Genomic DNA, 17,960 nt, shown 5'->3' with positions numbered 1-17,960 from the left:
AGAGATGATTATAATCAATTGGGTCCAAATCTAGAGGAATAAGAAGTTTGCAGACTATCTGTCTGCAAATTCGAAACAGATCCTTTCCCTAGGAACTATTCCAAACACCTAGCCTTGAATCAGAAGGGGATTTAGAAGTAAAGAGCTGCCCGCAGCAAATACCTTTAATGCCCTGGTTAGGATCTCATCCTGCTGAACAGAGAACCCAGGAGCCTCCCGCCCTGGGTGTTCGTGGGGCGGGGGCGCGCTGCGCGCTGCGCCTGGGCGGGTGGCAGCGGCGGCGGCGTGGGCGCGGTGATGCAGGTGTGACACCGGCCGGAGCCTCCCTCCACCAGGATCGCCCCAGCGCCGCTTCAGCCGGAGTGCGGGCTGGGTTGCCGAGGGGGACGCGGCCTCACACGCACCCGGAGGCGACCGTCGGCGGATTTCCCACCCAGGTAGGGGACTGCGTTGCTTAGCTGCAGTGCGTGTAGACCCAGCCTGTAGACCCAGCCGCGGCGCCGACTCGCGCTTCGCGGCTCCGGCGCTAGCTTGCCTGGGCTGAAGCACACATGCCGGCACCACTGAGTGTTGTTTATAGTTAATGGCACAAAAAGCAGAACGAGTCTTGGAAAGCGCTCAGAAAAGCAAGGACTTGCTGGCTGCTCCAGGCTGCGCGCTTCTTGAAGGTGGGGCCTCCCCAAGGGCTGTTTGTTAAACCTGGCGAACTGTTAGCGTCATAAATAGTTTTGCAACTTAGGCTACTGACATTTATAGCCCGTTTCCGTAGGCTTCCTAGCCACCTCTTTTAGTTTAAATTCTATTCCTGTATTAGAAGGATTTTGTTGTTGGTTTGTTCTTAAAGAATAGATTAAAAACATGCTTATACCTGATGGCTCTGGGTTGGGGTTTGTGTGTATTTCCGTAGGTGGAGGGCGCCCTCCGTGGGTTTGAAAGCCTTTTCTTGTTTCTGGATGGGTTTTAGTGCAAGGAAAAGAACACGATTTGTTTTGCAGGGATGGGTGAGCAAATGTGTTTAGCTAGGGAAGAGAGAGGTACTGCTGTTTCTTCCGTAGACGGGTCCCGGGTTCAGCAGGGCTGAGGAAACACTATCATTTATCCAGAAATCGCTTATGCAAACCAGCTGTGTTTCAAGGTAAAGTCCGGTGTCTTAGGCTTTGATAATAGCAGCAGGGGTGAGGTGAGATGGGGCGCTGGGTATGCTTGCTTGTTTTCTAAGCCACTCAATGAGTGGTGGATGAGAGGGGACTAGAGGTGTGTGTACATGGAAGTATTAGGCATTGTAGCCAGCTGAGCTGTGGCTCTGGTTTACCTTAGTCTCTTCTATGTTTTTTTTTTTTTTTTTTTTTTTTTTTGCTTCCTTTTCCAGAAGAAGTAACTTGTCCTGTTTGCTCTAGTCTGCAGTAGATGCAGTGAGGTTCATTCTGCATCTTTCCTGAGTCAGCAAATACTCCTGAACACCTTGTATGGGTCAGAGATGGGATTAATCCCTAAGGATGCAGAGATGATGAAAACCAAGTCCAGGACCCCACAAGCTCTCACTTGGAGAAACACCTGTAGTAACAAGGTGTGACAGGTTCAGAGACAGTGAAAGGTGTGAAAATCTTGTGGGTGGTTGCAGAGAGGAGAAGGGAATAATTTTAAAGATGGAGTCAATATGAATTTCAGTAAAGACTGGGTCCTTCTCTTGATTCCTTGGTCTGTGAGTGACCCATATCCCTCTCTGACCCCACCACTCTCACTGCCACTGGGTAGGCAGAATTTTACAAGCCCCAGCAATGCTTGCAGTGTTTGCAGTATGTGACTAGACCACAGTAGGCACAGGCTGGCACCAAGGGAGGAACACACCCAATGCAGGTCAGCCTTTTTATTCTTTTTGACAGATGGTTTTCCTAAGTTCCAGGACTATGAAGGTTTAAAGAAGCACATCACAAAGGCAGGGACTCTGGAAAATTCTTAGATTGTTTTAGAGCAGATGTGCTTCTGTCTCCTCCTCCTGGGCCTCTGACTCATTCTAGTCCCAGCTTGCTTCTAAAGGAAAACTCTGACCCCCATCTCCCTAAATGGGTGGCCTAAAGGAGAGCTAAAGCCATGACTACAATTCTGCACTGGGAGAGGAGAATCCAACCTTGAGGTTGTTTCTTTCTGGACAAAAGCTGCCGTGGGTGATGAAAATGATAAAATGAAGAACTCCTGGGCGAGGCAGTTTTTCTAGAGATGCCTGTTAAATGCACTCTGTAACCTAAACCATCATCAAGGTATTTGAAAAGCAGGCTGGCACACTGCAACGAGTATGGACTCTGATGCTCCATCGAAGCTGGGGAGTGTCTTGAGCAAGTTACTTAGTCTTTCTTTGAACTTTGGTTTCCTGATCTGTAATGGAGACAACAGGGTTGCTAGGCTAATTATATAAAAGATACCTAAAGTATTTGTTCATTGCTAAAAAATTGTCATATATAAATTGCCTGGTGCAGAGTGGGTGCTCAAAAATGGCAGTTCACTTGTCGAGTTCCTAACCTGTGTCAGTCACTGCTCCATGTGGGAGGAATACGAACTGAACAAAATAAAGCCCCTACTCTCAAGGAGTGTAAGTGTGTGTGTGTGTGTGTGTGTGTGTGTGTGTGTGATAATGGACAAATAAATATAGCATACTAGCTGATGAGACATTGTAATGGAGAGAAAAAAAGCACAGTGAGAAGAATGCAGAATGCTACTGCAGGGCAGAGTGGGGCTTGTTGTTGTTGTTGTTGTTGTTATTATTGTTTTTGACCAGGGAATGCTTTGCTGGCAAGTGATATTTGACCAGACCAGAGGGAAATGAGAGAAGAAGCACCTGTAAAAGCTTGAGGCAGGAGAGAGACATGTTCATAAAGAACCAGAAAGGAGGCCAACTGCAGGAGTTGAGGTCAAAGGGGTAACATGACAGATCACTGAGCTATTATTGCCTCTTCTGATTTATGTTGGGCCCTAAAATGTATGGGCTGAGTTCTGGTTTAAGGAATTGGCTGACATCCTAAACTCTGTGTTTAGAAGAAGGTGGGTTACTAAATATAGGTACCTGTGGTCACTCAAAGCTTAAACTAATGCAACAAGCAGAAGACATGAGTGTTCACAAGAAAATGGAAATTAGGGAGACAGAATGACACAGTGTTCAGATTTCTTTCATCCAGAGTGAGGACAGTATTTGTGCGTCTTTTCTTTTCCCTTATGAAAGAAAGAGTCACCTTTAGTGACAGTCCAGCAGTATTGTCCTTGCTAGTTATTATTCTCTTTTTCTTTGAGAATGAGAAGAGTTTCTATGGTTATAAAAAAGTATTGGGATCCTCTAGAAATACAATGGGTGTCGGTGTATCATGGAATGCATTTATGTAATATCGTGATGAATTTATTTGGTGCTTCTATTTTATGGGCTTAATATAAAGATCACAATGTGCAGCTCTGTCCCTTTGAGACTTTGTTCCTCTAGAGAAAGCACCATTTTGGGGTTTGAGAGCTCTATTGCATGGCTGCCTTGGTGCAGTAGGGCTACTGCAGTGTGTTGCATGGACAGAAATAGGGCTGATGCCTGAGAACCTTGTCAAAGTTTCTGTGACATAGGATGTGGTAAGGCTGGGTCAAGGTCAGGGTGTCTGGCTGGGTATCCGCCAACTCACCTCAGAGGGTGTGCTTCCCTCGTCCAATGTCTGCCTTCTAGTTTTGCTGCCTCAGAAACCCAATATGTCTCTCTGGACTACATCACAGTGACTTTGTTCGCCTGTATGACAGTCTATTGATTTGCAGTGACTGTGACACTGTGTGGCCTGGCTAGTGTGTCTTGTTCCTGCAGACTCCCTGTCATGAGACCCAAACCACAAGGGAAATGTTCCCGTATGCATGTTTATTCAGAGCAGAGAAGCTTAGATGCCCATCCTAGGGACTGATCACGTACATTAGGGCTGATCTTACCATGGGACTATGGAAAAAGCCACCCCCAAACTTAGTGGCCTAAAACAAAAATCATTTAATATTCTTCCACGGCTATGGTTGGCTGGGCAGTTCTGCAGATCTGACTTGTGCTTGGTTGCTCTCAGCTGTGCTCACCCTGGTGATTTTGGTCTGCTGAGGGAGGTTGGTCTGAGCTGGGATGGTTTGCTCTGCTTTATGTGGGTCCTTCATTCCCCCACAGGCTAACCCAGTATGTTCTCATGGTAATGACAGAGGACCAAGAGAGAGAAGTTTACATGTTCTCTTGTTTTTACCAATGAAAATAAACCATGAGGCAGCTCGAGTGAGGCTAAAGAAACAGACCCCGCATCTTGCTGGGAGAAGCTACATAGTCACATGGCACAGAGCATGGGTTCAGGAAGGGGAAGCATTTGGAATATTTTTGCATCTACCATAAGAATCTTAAAAGTCCCCTCGGATAAATTTTTTTTTTCTCTTTGACTTTGCTTGAATGGGTAAAGCCTGTTCTTGACTGGTGACTCCCTGTTTCCTGTGTTTCCATGACTGCCCATCTATAGATATATGTGGGTCATTCATTTACCAAATATTGACTGAGTGTTCTCTATGTGCCAGAATGCGATAGGCAGGGAAACAGCAGTTTTCAAAAAGCCATGAAGCATTCGTTTTAGTTACAGAGACAAGTAATATGTAACAAAATAAGTAAATATGTGATATATAAGGTGCTTAAGGAGCATCAGTCAGGGAAAAGAGAATGGGGTGAGTGCCTGGTTTATCAGGAGCGGAAGGCGGGGACAGGAAGGGCTGGGTTATAAGAGGTGGTTGGGGAGACGAAGAAATGAAAGTGTGAGCCAGATGGATATCTGGGGAAAGACCTTCCCAGATATGGAGAACAAGAATGCAAAGGCTCTGAGTCCTCTGAGTAATTCGTGTGTTCCAGGAATGGCAAGGAGGCTCCTGCAGAAGGAAGTGAATGAGACTGGATCAGCACAGTAGAAGATGAGCCCAGAAACGGAGCAGCCTTGGATAGACTTTGGCTTTTACTTTTTTTTTTTTTTAATTGGTTGTTCACAACATTACAAAGCTCTTGACATATCATATTTCATACATTAGATTCAAGTGGGTTATGAACTCCCAATTTTTACCCCAAATGTAGATTTCAGAATCACGTTGGTTACACATCCACAATTTTACATAATGCCCTATTAGTAATTGTTTTATTCTGCTACCTTCCCTATCCCCTACTATCCCCCCTCCCCTCCCCTCCCATCTTCTCTCTCTACCCCATCTACTGTAATTCATTTCTCTCCTTGTTTATTTTCCCATTCCCCTCACAACCTCTTATATGTAATTTTAGCAATGAGGGTCTCCCTTGATGGGAAGCCACTGAAAAATTCTGAGCCGATTAGCTGTTACCTGATACATGTTTTATAATGATCACTTGAGCTTTAGAGCTTAGGATAGACTCTGGGGGTCGGGCATGAGAGGACCCAGGGAGATCAGCCAGGTGAGAAATGGTGGTGGTCTGGATCAGGTGGGATCATGGTTGAGACAGTGAGATATGGCCCAATTCTGGATAGATCTGATGGTAGAGTAAACAGGATTTGCTGATGAATTAGTTTGGGGCATGAACAGGGATGACTCGGTGAATTTTGACTTGAGCTACTGAATGAATTAACTCTTTGCTAAGGTGCAGAAGGAGCTGTTATGGGGTTTAATTGGACATGCAATGGTAGATGTTAAGTACATGGTTGTATATAAAAGCCTAGAGTTCAGGGAAGAAGTCCAGGAAGGAGACTTAAATTTGAATAACATTAGCATATTATTTCTTTGTCCCTTCAATGAGCCAAGTCTCTGCTGTGTCATCAGTTGTCCAAAATATTGCCTGGTGACTATTTACTGAGTGAGTGGATGGAGGTGACAGCAGACCTTTGCTTGGGTGGAGGGCGACATGTGACCTCCCCACAACCCCCTGAGGTCATTGCCTCTCTTCCTCCTGGGAGTCTTACTGTGGATCTTGTGAACTAAAAATGGACTCTAGACATGAAGCCTCCAATTGTTTATACCTTGTAGAAAATATTGTGTGGTGACAAGTAAGAAAGAGGGACATGTGGAAACCAAAAAAAAAAAAACAAAAAAATAGCTCATCCTTTGAAACAGGGAGGAAAGACCCTCCGGAGAGAAGTGGCTGGAATTCAGGGGTGTGATGTTCTTGGGTTATTATTGTACCGCTTTTAATTTAAGATGAAGCAGCATCAAGGAAGAATCCTGAAGAGGGGAGAAATTTATTTAAATCAATGTATGCTGCGCAAAGGAGTGTCACCAGCTTGCTTGAAAAATCCCAATTCTACCGTGTCTTGCATAATGTGTTTCTGTTTATAAAAGGAGAGAAACAGGCAGGAGCCTTATAGATGAATGGGAGGGCTGGAAGGACCAGTCTCAGACTGTGGGTGCTGCTCATTCACTCCTCTGGTGTGGCTGATCATATGTGAGTGTGAGTTTTGTCTGCACTGATATTTGGGGTATGGAGACTGAATAATAAAGGTAGATACTGCAATTGCAAATGATTCCAGAAGGTTCTTATCCTGCAGGCTTAGTCTCCAGGGTGGTGGTGTTGAGGTGGTGGAACCTTTAAGATCATAGGGGCAATGACCTTGAAAGGAATTAATGCTGGTTTCATGGAGTGAGTCAGCCCTCCTGACAGTAGGCTATTATAAAGTGAAGCCTTCCATATATGATGGTTTTCCTTCAGTTTCTCTGCCGTGTTGTAGCCAAGGGAGTCCTTGCTAGAGGGCAGACAGATGGGACTACTTGATCTTGGACTTTCAGTCTCCCAAACTGTATGTGAAGTGAACTTACAAAAAGAGTTTTGTAAGTTATCTAACCTCAGGTAGTTTGTTATAGAAACAGAAAATGAACAAATACAAAGCCCAGAATGAAGTGTGAGAAAGAGCAAGATGGCCTTTATTTTTATGTGTCGATGTTAGGCCTGACCATATGGGGATGGAACAATAGACTTTGGAATTAGAGCTGAGTTTGAACTCAAGTTTTGTTACTTTCTAGTTGGCGTGAACTTGGGCAACTTATTTAATTCCTTTGGAGCCTTCAGTTATCAAATGATGATGGAAGTGGCGATGGTGATAGTGGTGGTGGTGATGGTAGGAAGAAAACCCTCAATCCTCTGCAGTTTCCTTTATATTCCTGGACTTGGAATATGCTGGTCTAAATGTTGATTAAAGGATCACTATACTAGGTGTGAGACTGTTGGCGGAGGCTTTTCATGGTTGTTCCCCCATGACCTAGGCAAAAAAAAGTCTAGGTGGCAGTGATGATGAACTAGGTCTAGCATCTGATAGGTAGTTGATAGCTCCTGGTTTTCCTCCTCTGAATCCTGTACCTTTGCTGCCATTTTGGCCTCTTCTAGATTAAGAATAATATACTCATCTTTCCCTTTGAACTCTCAGACACACCATCATCAAATCTCCCTTTCTGTTCTGACCATTGATTGCAGCTCATTCAACAGAGTCTCCTGTCCTTTGTTTTAGGTGTTTTTTTGTGTTGCTATAAGAAAATGTCTGAGACTAGGTACTTTATAAAGAAAATAGGTTTATTTAGCTTATAGTTCTGGAGGCTCAAGAGCATGATGCCAGAATCAACTCCTGGTGAGGGCCTCACATATGATAGTATCACATGGCCCTTCCAAGAGAAAGAGATCTTCTGGAAGGAGAGGAAGCAAGAGAGTGAGCCAAGGAAACAATGCACTTTGGAACAACCTGCTTTTGCCCTAACTAATCCAGTCTCAAGAGAATTAATCCAGTTTCTTAAGAAAAAACAATCTATTCAAAAAAGTGGATCCCTTATTTCCCCAAACATCTCTTCAAGTCCCCATCACTGCTATTCTATTATTTTGGGGAATTAAGCTTCAACATGCACTTCAGTGGGGACAAACCACATTCAAACTGTAGCACCTACCAACAAGACACACGCCACAGATGCCCTCCTTTAGTGCTCCAATGGATGCCTGTTCTTCTTGTTTTCTATAAAATTTGTTGCTTTTTGTGTTAAATGGCTGGGGAGAGAATAGCATTTACTTTCTTTTCCCCAAAAGACAACAAAATACTCCCCTGACTAGTGACTGCTTAACACCTTGGGACAGAAATTTAGGAACTAGATCATGGAGGCCACTTCTTTTGTGTCCATTTAACAGCTGGGAAATTTGAGGCCCAGAGAAAAGAAATCACAGACAAAAGTACTCTTGAAGAGGTAGATACATTGCATCATCTCTTTTTCTGCCAGCTCTGCATAGCTGCAAGAGGAGGTAATTTTGCCTGACCTCTGGGCCTTCTTGAATCATAGATGTCTTATTCTGGAAGCTGACTGTTCAAGCTGCGACTTGGCTCTCATTAAGTGTTTCCAATGTCAACCTCAGGCGATGTGTTGTTGGCAGGAACTCTAGGTTTTCAGAATCACCCATGTGGGTGGGGATGGGTATGATTTATAACTCCTGGCCCTTCCAAGATGAAAACTTGCAAATGAGCCCACTGAAGATGAGAGAGAAAACATGTCCATGGATAATTGAGCTGTCGATCATTACTTGGAGGTGGGCAGGCTGTGTTTTAATTAATGGTTCACGGGTAAGTTCCTTTTCAGGCCCAGAATAAGTCCAAGACAAAGGAAGGGCTTATCTGAGCTGTAGGATCTCAGAGTTTCAGAGCTGGATTCAGGGAGTTTATAACGCAGGAAATGGAAACTCCTTATTAGGCTATAGAGGGAGCTACATTTAGAGGAGGACATAACTCACTTAAGGTCATACAAATAAGTTAATGATAGAGGACCAGAGCCCAGGTTTGGGTTGCAGAAACATAAGTTCATAGAAGATGTCAGGAGAGAAAAGAAAAATGGGGTCTCTTCATTGTTATGCTCACAAACTCTCCACTGAAAAAAAAAAGTTTTCCCAGGCAGGTGAAGACCTGGTTAGGCCCCTAAGCAGCTTCTTCCAAATGTTTTGATCCTCTGGGAGTTTCCCTGCCTGGATCCCAGAGCCCAGCCCTAGTGGGGGCCGCTCTTGTTTTGCCTGCGGTCCCTGCTCTCCTGCCAGGCAGAGTCCGCCCGTGGCCTTTTGCCTGATCTGGGGCGCGGCAGATGGCATGGCGGAATGGAGCCCAGCTGGCATGTGGGAGGCTCTAAGGGAGAGGAAAAGGCCTTGTGGGGTGGTCTGCTCTGGGCAGGGTCCTAGGCTTGGGGAGGGGCCTGGAAAGGTCACAGCAAGGTCAGGATCTCCTGACCTTGACCCTGGAGGGCTAAAGGGACTATCCCTACCCCCAGGATGAGTGAGTGCTCATTGCAAACATAGTCACTAAAGGTCCATAGATTAAATACAGCCATTTCCTTTTTTTTTTTTTTTTTAACAGCAAAGCGTAAACATCGTTAAGCTTTAAGGAAAGGAAATCTATAGGAAAGCAAAGGAAAGGCAGTGGCTTAAAGCAGTAGAAGATAAACTCAAGTGGAATAGTGAAAAAGCAGCTGAGAAAGGGCGAGAAGCAATGTGAAAACAGGGTGCAACTGGGCCACGTTCTCTTTCTCCCCAGGACTTTTTTGGTTTGGGGTTTTGGTGGTGCTAGTCCCATCTTTGGCAGAGAAGCTGTGCAGGGGACTTGAAATCACATTGCATGGTTGGGGCCTCCTGCTTTCTCAGTGGCCCAGTGTGCAGGGTCTTAGGGACACTACAGGGTGCGGTCAGAGGCTAGGTTGGTCCTATCAGGTGTCTGTATTTCATCTGTAGGACTCTCAGGTTGATGTCTTGCTACTTTCAGCCAATTTCCTCCAAACGAGGAAGGCTCCTCCTAGTGACTTCTGTCAGTTCTGGGATTCTGGAGCTCACCCTCCCTACTTGTGATTTTTTGAGATGGTGCAGGCCCAGCCCAGAGCCTATCTGCCTAGGTTCCTAGTTGGGCTCTGCTTGTTACTGAGACCTTGAGAGTTTCCTGATCAGGAATATGGGAATGATGATAGCATTACCTATTCCATGTGGTTGTGGGGAAGAAGACACAAGTTAATTTGCATAAATTGCTGAGAATGGGCCGGGCTCCTACGGAGTGCTCACCGAGGGCAGATAATGTTAAATGTCACATCCTGAATCTGACCACATGGACCAGCTGCTGCTCCAGATTGAGTGTGTCACCTCAGTTTCCCTGGAGCATACTCAGGCCTCTGTTACTTCCCTTCTGCTGTCACCTTGGAGAGAGAAAGGACTGCTTAGGGTTTGCCCACCTGGGACTTGGAGGGAAAGTCACCCTCTGGTTGTAAGAATTGCCACCAGTATCTGCGCAACCCTTTTGTATTCTAAAGCATGAAAGCCACCTTGACAACCCTTGGATAGATATTTTGTAAACCAGTTTATTTCCATTTTATAGACAAAGAAATGGACATAATGAAATTTGATTTTATGGCAAAAATTAATCTTTATACTAAATACTAGGGAAAGACAGGCATATTGTTTTCCTAGGTGCTTACAGTTTGATTGACAATAATGAAGATTATGTATATATGATTTTAATTAATTCTTATAATCTCCATGAAGTAGAGATTGTTATTTTCATTTTATAGTGTAGTAAACTGAGTTTGAGAAGAGTTAAATAACTTGCCCAAAGTTGAGCATCTTCTAAAAGGCAGAGTGGATTCTACCAAGAAGCTATCTGATGCCCTAGAATGCCAGGTCCATTTGGCTTGTCAGATGTGACTGAGCCTCAAATTCAGAACCTCTGGCTTTCAAGTCTCCAGCTCTTGCTTTACAACCTGCTCTAGATGCCCGCCTACTACCTAATTGGCTTCAACCAGGAACTGATTCCAACCTGCATTCCAGAATCTAGAGCTCTTTTCCTACACTCCCATTCCCTTCTCTACCTGTAGGCTCATTCCCAAGGCCAAGACTTACCTCAAGTTGGAGACACTTTAAAAAGGCTCCAATTTCATATCCATAATGGTAACTGTCCCTAATTCAGTGCCCCTTGTCTCATAACCAATTTCTTCTATAATGTGAGACCAATTCCCTATCTTTCCCAAGGATGAATGAAGAGAAACTTGCTTGTGTTCCTCTATAGAATGTGACTTCATTTATTCTGTACTCCAAGGTTGAGTTGGGGACCCCACCCACATTATACTCTTATGCAGATTTTTTTTTTTTAGTTACTGCTACATTCTAGGTCTTATCTCTTAAGTTTATTTCATAACAGAAAGGCATCTGTCTTTTCAAGATGTTTCATCTTCTGAAAATAGCTGTCTTTGAGGTTTGACTCTCTTGCTGCCCCAGGTACATGTAAACAAACCCTGGGGCCTTACCACTAGTAAGGGCTTGAACTAGCAGCATCCACATTATTTGGAAGATTGTTAGAAATACAGAATCTCACTGGGTGCAGTGGCCTATGCTTGTAATCCCTATGGCTAGGAAGATTGAGGCAGGAGGATCGCAAGTTCAAAGCCAGCCTCAGTAGTAGTAAGGCCCTAACCAACTTAATGAGATCCTGTCTCTAAATATAGTATACAAAAGGGCTGGGGATATGGCTCAGTGGTTGAGAGCCCCAGGGTTCAATTTCCAGTACTAAAGAAAAAAAAAAAAAGCAGAATCTCAGGCCCCAATCCAGATTTGTTGGTGAGGACCTGCATTTTAACAAGATCTTCAGGTTATAAGCTTAGGTTACAACCTCTTCTGACCATTTCTTCTTAGTTTGAAACTCACATGTTCACACACTCTTGGCTTCACACTTTTGGCTTATCAGGGAAACTTCCTCTATTGACCAGATCCTACAGGGGCTGCCAGGCCTGGGCTCCACCATAGGGGAGCTCAATAATTAATAATTAGAATACAAGGTGACATCACAGAGCAATGCACAGATTGGATATTTGTGGAGCACAAAGCTAGATGCAGTTGCTATTGTTGCATGAGAAAAGAAGACTGAGCACAAGTAAAGCCATTGTACAGGGGTGGGAGTGTTGTTCAAATGAGCCTTGAAGGATGAATAGGCGTTTTTCAAATGGCCGGTGGGGGGAAGAATATTCCTAACAGAGGGAATAGCTTGAGGAAAGGCATGTAGACCTGAAAATGCATGGTTGATTTTGAAACAGTAGGTAGTTATTGTGTCTAAATCATGGGGTCTGAGGTGGTATTGGCCAGGGGGTGAGAATGAAGAGAAGGGGGCTGAGGAAGAGATTAGAAAGGAGTGTCAGGACACACAGGAGAATCTCTTGGATTTAAAAGTTATCATCGGGTGTATCAAGAAGGAAAAAAACTCAAGAACCATTGGGATGCACACAGGGGCTGATTGCCTTGGCTCCTTGAAGTGGCCCTGGAAGTGTGAGATACCCACTATCCTGTGCAACAAGGCTTGGCTGTGTGTCAACTGAGAGGATCAGAAGTTTGATTTGGCCTTGATCACAGATATCCATCCAAATAGAGAAATGGCAGTCTTGGAAAGTGTGATTGATGTCTTGGAGATGTTTTAAGACCCAAGAGAGCATGGAAAACATTTAAAAAAGAAAAAGAAGCCCACAGATAGCAATTGCCCACAACAAATGGAGCAGAAAGTTCTGTTTGCTCTATTTGAGACAGATAAGAGAAAGGCAAGGGGACCACGGAAACAGGGTTAGCCTCTATTTCTCAGGCAGTTTCCTGAATTACCTGGCTCTACTCTGACTGCTCAAATGCTGATCAGGGACTTCTTCTCTTTCTTTTGCATGCTTACCCCCTGCCATTTTGGAGGTATTGGAACCACATTATGGATAATACAAGAAATTGGGAAATGAAAAGGAAAACCTACCTACAATTCCCACTATCCATGACAGCATTTTTCATTATTTTCTTTAGAAATATCCACATTAAGTATGTAGTATCCGACCCTATGAATGAGATCCACAGACTGTTCATCAAAACCTTTTCTTACTCTTCCTGCACGTCTGGACTACATCTCCCAGACTCCCTCATGAGTGGACATGGCCCCATGACTTCCTGTGAGTCCTCTTCTAGGTCTTTCCCCTGTCTACTGGTTGGCCATGCATGGGGCTGTTTTTTTTTTTTTTCTTTTTTTCCATATTTTTTATTGGTGTATTATAGTTGTACACTATAGTGGGATTTATTGTCATATATTCATACATGCATGCAATATAACACTATAATTTGGCCAGTATCATTCCCCAGTATTTCCCCTTTTCCTTCCTCTTCCCTCTCCCTGGTCCCTTTTGTTCACTCCGCTGATCTCCCTTGGATTTTCATGAGATCCCACATGGGGCTGTTTCCACCACCAGAAGTAAACTGCTTACGTTAAACTCCTGACATCTCTGATCTTGTGGCAGTGGTTAGCCTACCTTCACCACCACAGCCTGAAATGTCAGTGAACAATGTCTCACAGGCTTCTGGAAACACCTTGTAGAGGACCCAGAAAAATGTTTCTAGATTACATAAAGATGACATCAAAGTCATGACTCAGCCGACTGTTGAGTTGCCTGTTCTTCTGGCGCAGTTTCAGTGCTGGTAAGCTTGAAGTTAAACATCCAGTCTTTTCCCAGGATGGCTACTCCAGGAGAGTGTGCTCACCCAAGGGACTGAAATTCACTATGTTCTCCTTTCTTCTCCCATGGTTTCTGACTTCTACAAAATGATGGGAATATCTTCTAGGACCCCCTATCATTTTGAAACCAAGATACTCACAGGGTGCATCAGCTTGAACAAGTGTTTTGACTTCTCAGAGTCCCAGTGTCCTCGTCTGTAAAATGGTCCTAAGATCTCTTTTCTAGGGTTGACGAGGGGACACTGAAAGAGACATGGTTGTGAAGTGCTCAACAGGGCCCAGGGCACACAATGGTGCCTTCCCACTGGATTGAAAACTCCTGAGTGCTGAGACCATGCCATCTTCTCTGCCATTGTAGCTCAATTGTCTAATACTGTCCCTGGCACATGTAGGTGCTAAATGGAGGGTGATTTAGCCAATTTAGAGAACCTTAAAGAAATCCGCATATTTAAAGGAGAAACCATGGACCCTGGATTGGAGAACAGAGAAGGTAGTGGAGGAGTGTGTTGAAGGCCCTCAGGATCTAACATTGTAACCTTGGGCTGCAGGAAGGTGGATCCCATCACCAAAAAGGCTAAAGAATAAGAATTTTCCAGAGAAGGAGGGGCATGTCCAGTCTCCAATGTGTGTGACTGGGGTTGCTCTATATTTGGATGAGGACTTTCTCGTCTGAGGTTAATCCTCTTTGTCCGAGCATCCAGCAGAGGATTAACTACTCCAGACTCCAGGCCTCCCTGCTCCTGACAGTGCGAGCTTTGTGTTCCAGAGCCCCAGGATTCAAGGGGTTAATTTCCGTTGGCCCAATACACAAGGCTCCTTTGTGGTAATTTAATCCCAGCCCCTTAACACTATGGAGAAGGAGACTGAGGCCCCAGGAGAGGAGGTGCCTTATTTCCTGAGGTAGATTTATGATCAGAATCTCTGTTTCTGACTCGGAGCTCTTTTCTCTGCTTTGAAGGGGTCAGGAAAAGGGCCTTAGCTGAAAGAGCAAAACAACAAACCCGAGGGAGGACTTGTGTACAGAAGCAAGTTCCACATTGTGTTCTGGGGACATCTGCATCTGTGAAAGAGTCCAGCCTATGCCCTTGCTAATAGATGGACTGTTTGGAAAAACTCCCAAGAAGCTGAGTCCCCAGCCATTTTCTGGTTTTGTGTGCTCAGCAAAATTTACGTTCTGGGAAAAGAGAATGGTCTATCCCAGATGCCCTTACTTGTTGTCCTGTGCATAAGTGCTCAATCTGATTATTTCTCCATCTCCCCTTCCTTTTCTAAGGGGATCAACTTTTCATAACCAACTCCTCCTTGCCCTGGTCTTGCATTTTAAAATACATAAAATTAAAAGATGGACGGTTTCCCTTTACATTTATTTGTTTATTCGACAGATACTTTTTGACTGCCCAGTGTGGCAGGCATTGGGTTAATGGTAGGAAAGGAAGATATGATCTCTGCTCTCAGGGGATGTATAGTCTAGCTGTTTATTAAGAAACTCTGTATATGTATATCAAATACACATACACATGCATGACTATGTAGCATAATTTTGTATTATGTACTTCAGAATTATTAGTTAGTTTATAACTTAAATACCTTGTACCTGCCAGGTGCAGTGGTGCATGCCTGCAATCCCAGCGACTTGGGAGGCTGAAGTAGGAGAATTGTAAGCTTGAGGTCAGCTTCAGCAACTGAGACCCTTTCTCAAAATAAAAAGAGGGTTGGGTATGTAGCTCAGTGATAGAGAACTCCTGGGTTCAATTTCCAGTACTGCAAAAAGAAAAGAAAAATCTACTGAAATTAGGGTTGCTAACTTGGTCCAAGAAAAGGATGTACCTGTGAACCACACTGATGAGTTATTCTGCTGAAGAGCATGACTTTGCACTCTCCCTGTGTAGAATATCTTGGAAGCTGAGGAGCGAAATTCATTTGGGACCAAGTTGCCGGCTCCTCTGTTCTCTTGAGGTGGGAGGGAGTGGATGGCCTTCATTTGTGCTGCTTCTGTTTGCAGGCTGTGAATGAGAACTGGCACTGCAGGCTGCTTTGTTGTTGTGTGGTGGTGTTTGAACACGGGACAGCATATTGCTTTGCTATTATCAAGTTATTTGTATAAGCCTAGCAGTTGGCAATTGTGTAATATTTTTTAAGAGAAAAAAGAAGCCTGGAGATATTTGCTTAGGGAGAATAAAAATAGGCAGAGAATGAGGTGTGCTGTGCATCTTGTGCAGAAGGGTGTATGACTGCACTTCACAGCGGCAGGATTGTTCCTTGGTTAGAATTCCCAGTGGGATTTCCCCTCCTCAAAGTTCAGAGAAGGGTCATGCATATTGGAAGGAAAGCCTGTCTCATCTTCCTTGCATACACTGACAGAGCTGGAAATATTGCCTCAGCTCTTGAGATTGTTTAGGTTTATACTGATAGGGAGCTCCTAAGCAGCCATTGAAGCTTTGAGTCCAAGGTCAGTTTCAGAGGACAGATATAGAAGAGCAGAGAGCCACATATTTTGCTTTTTTTTCTTCTTCTTTTTCCTTCCTCCTTCTTTCTTTCTTTCCTTTTTTTTTTTTTTTTTTTTTTGGTGAGAGTATAGGCTCTGAAGTCAGATTATTGGATTTGAAACTTGTCTCCTTTACTTACTAATTGTGCTTACATGCACTGCACCTCAGTTTCTTTGCTTATACAATAAGGATAATATTAACCAGTGCTTATCTCACCTAGTTCTCAAGTGATATAGATCAAATGAGACAAAACAATGCACAGCATAATGTTGGACATATAGCAAAACGCTTTTACTGCATAGTAATAATGCTGCCGAATAAATAGCCCCAATTATCCCAGTGGCTCATGTAACAAACATTATTTATCTCACCTATGAATTTTTCAGTCACCTGGGGACTCACCTTAATGCGGCAGATCAAGTTCAGGTTTGCTCCATGTGTTTCTCATCCAATCATCTATATGTTACCAAAGACTACCAGTAACATATTTTTCTCATGGAAGATTGTAGAAGGACATGAGGGATGCCAAACTGGCCTAGAACATCTAAAACTTCTGCACACTTCATGTTTGCTAACTTTTTATTGGCTAAAGCACATCCCATGACCAAACCCAAGCCCACATCAATGTCATGGGAAGAGGACTAGGCATCAGAGTATCCTCAGAGTGCATGACATGTTCTTTGGACTTTGGGCCATCTGAATACATTGAGTCTAATCTTAGTCTGGAAATTTTGATGGCTTTATGGAGAACTTGTACCAGCAGGGAAAGATGGATGATAGTGTATTACTGAGAAAGGATAAGAATATTTTTCTACTGCATCCGTCAAGGGCTTAGGAAGGTGTAGGAGGCTCCATACAAAAAAGCCTGACGCCCACTTGAATCTAATGTATGAAATATGATATGTCAAGAGCTTTGTAATGTTTTGAACAACCAATTAAAAAAAAAGAAAAAAAAAGCCTGATGCTTAGGGGAGGAACTGGAGCCCCAAGGATGCCTAAGCAGTAGGTGAATCACAAGAGGGGAAACTCTGCCTGGAGAAGTGGCTGAGCATGTGGACAGCTGGTATCTGAAGAGGCACCCAGCTGTCCCTTTCTGAAAGGATCATCAGTGCCAAAGAGGGCCAAGGTGAGGATGCAGGCTGTCCCAAGAAAACTGCTTACAGAGAAGCCACTGGCATTGGAGGACCCAGTCCAAACCACAGTGATGCCAGGGAGGGTCATCTCCCTATCATAAATAAAATTATTGTCACTGTTGTTATTGTACTTAACACTTGTCCCAGTTTGAATGAACAAAATTAATCTACCTCCTTCTTCACTTGGGGCCCTTCTTTGTAGCTCCCTCTCCCCCTTGCAGCTCTGTTTGGAGCCTTACACAATTTTGTACAGTGGCTAATGAGCTCTCTCTGCACAGAGGCAGGGCCTGGGGGTGTGGGCATGCTGGCTGATCCGCTTGAAGCTCCCGGCTTTTACTCTTAATCCACAGCTTCTGTCTGGCCTGCAGCAGATGGAATCCTCTGCAGGATGCTTGGCCAGTTGCTCTACTTTTTAGAATAAGGCAGGGTGAAAGGAAAGTGAGCAAGCAAGAGACTGGCGATCGAGAAATGAGGGACGGAGACCAGGCAGAGATCCACACAAAAGTTTATTTGTCAAAGCTGACAAATAAAGGCCATCTCTTTATAGGAGAGAGAGACCCCGAGATGTTTGGTGGTTGAGCTTTTGTGGGGTAGGGGTTTGGAGTTGTAGCTGTGGTGCTATGGGATAGGGTGGGGGTGCGTGCGTCAGAGGGAGGCGGGTGGGGAATAGCATGGGATTGGCTTAGGTTGATGGCACTATGGGGCTTTCCAGAACAAAGGGGTTGTGTCCTTCTGGGATTGGCTTATGGTACCATGTGGTAGGTCACTAATGGGGGTGGGGAGAGTTCAGGAAAGTACAGGAAAGTGAAACTTATCTCATAAGATGGCAGTTAACCTTT

The 17,960-nt window shown here is 44.3% G+C and overlaps 1 protein-coding gene across 1 annotated transcript in view; it reads left to right on the top strand.

The window, feature by feature from the left end:
* Positions 1-274: 274 nt before the first annotated feature.
* The window catches only part of SV2B (synaptic vesicle glycoprotein 2B), a 180,538-nt gene continuing 162,852 nt past the window's right edge, over positions 275-17,960 (top strand). The window contains exon 1 of the mRNA XM_081292247.1: positions 275-437. The gene's annotated coding sequence lies outside the window, so the exon portion shown is untranslated. The remainder of the gene's footprint in view (positions 438-17,960) is intronic.

This window comes from Spermophilus citellus (genome assembly GCF_964194105.1).
Source record: "Spermophilus citellus genome assembly, chromosome: 4".
Classification (NCBI taxonomy): domain Eukaryota; kingdom Metazoa; phylum Chordata; class Mammalia; order Rodentia; family Sciuridae; genus Spermophilus; species Spermophilus citellus.
Note: the sequence above shows the minus strand (reverse complement) of the source record. Positions and strands in the feature narration are given on the sequence as shown.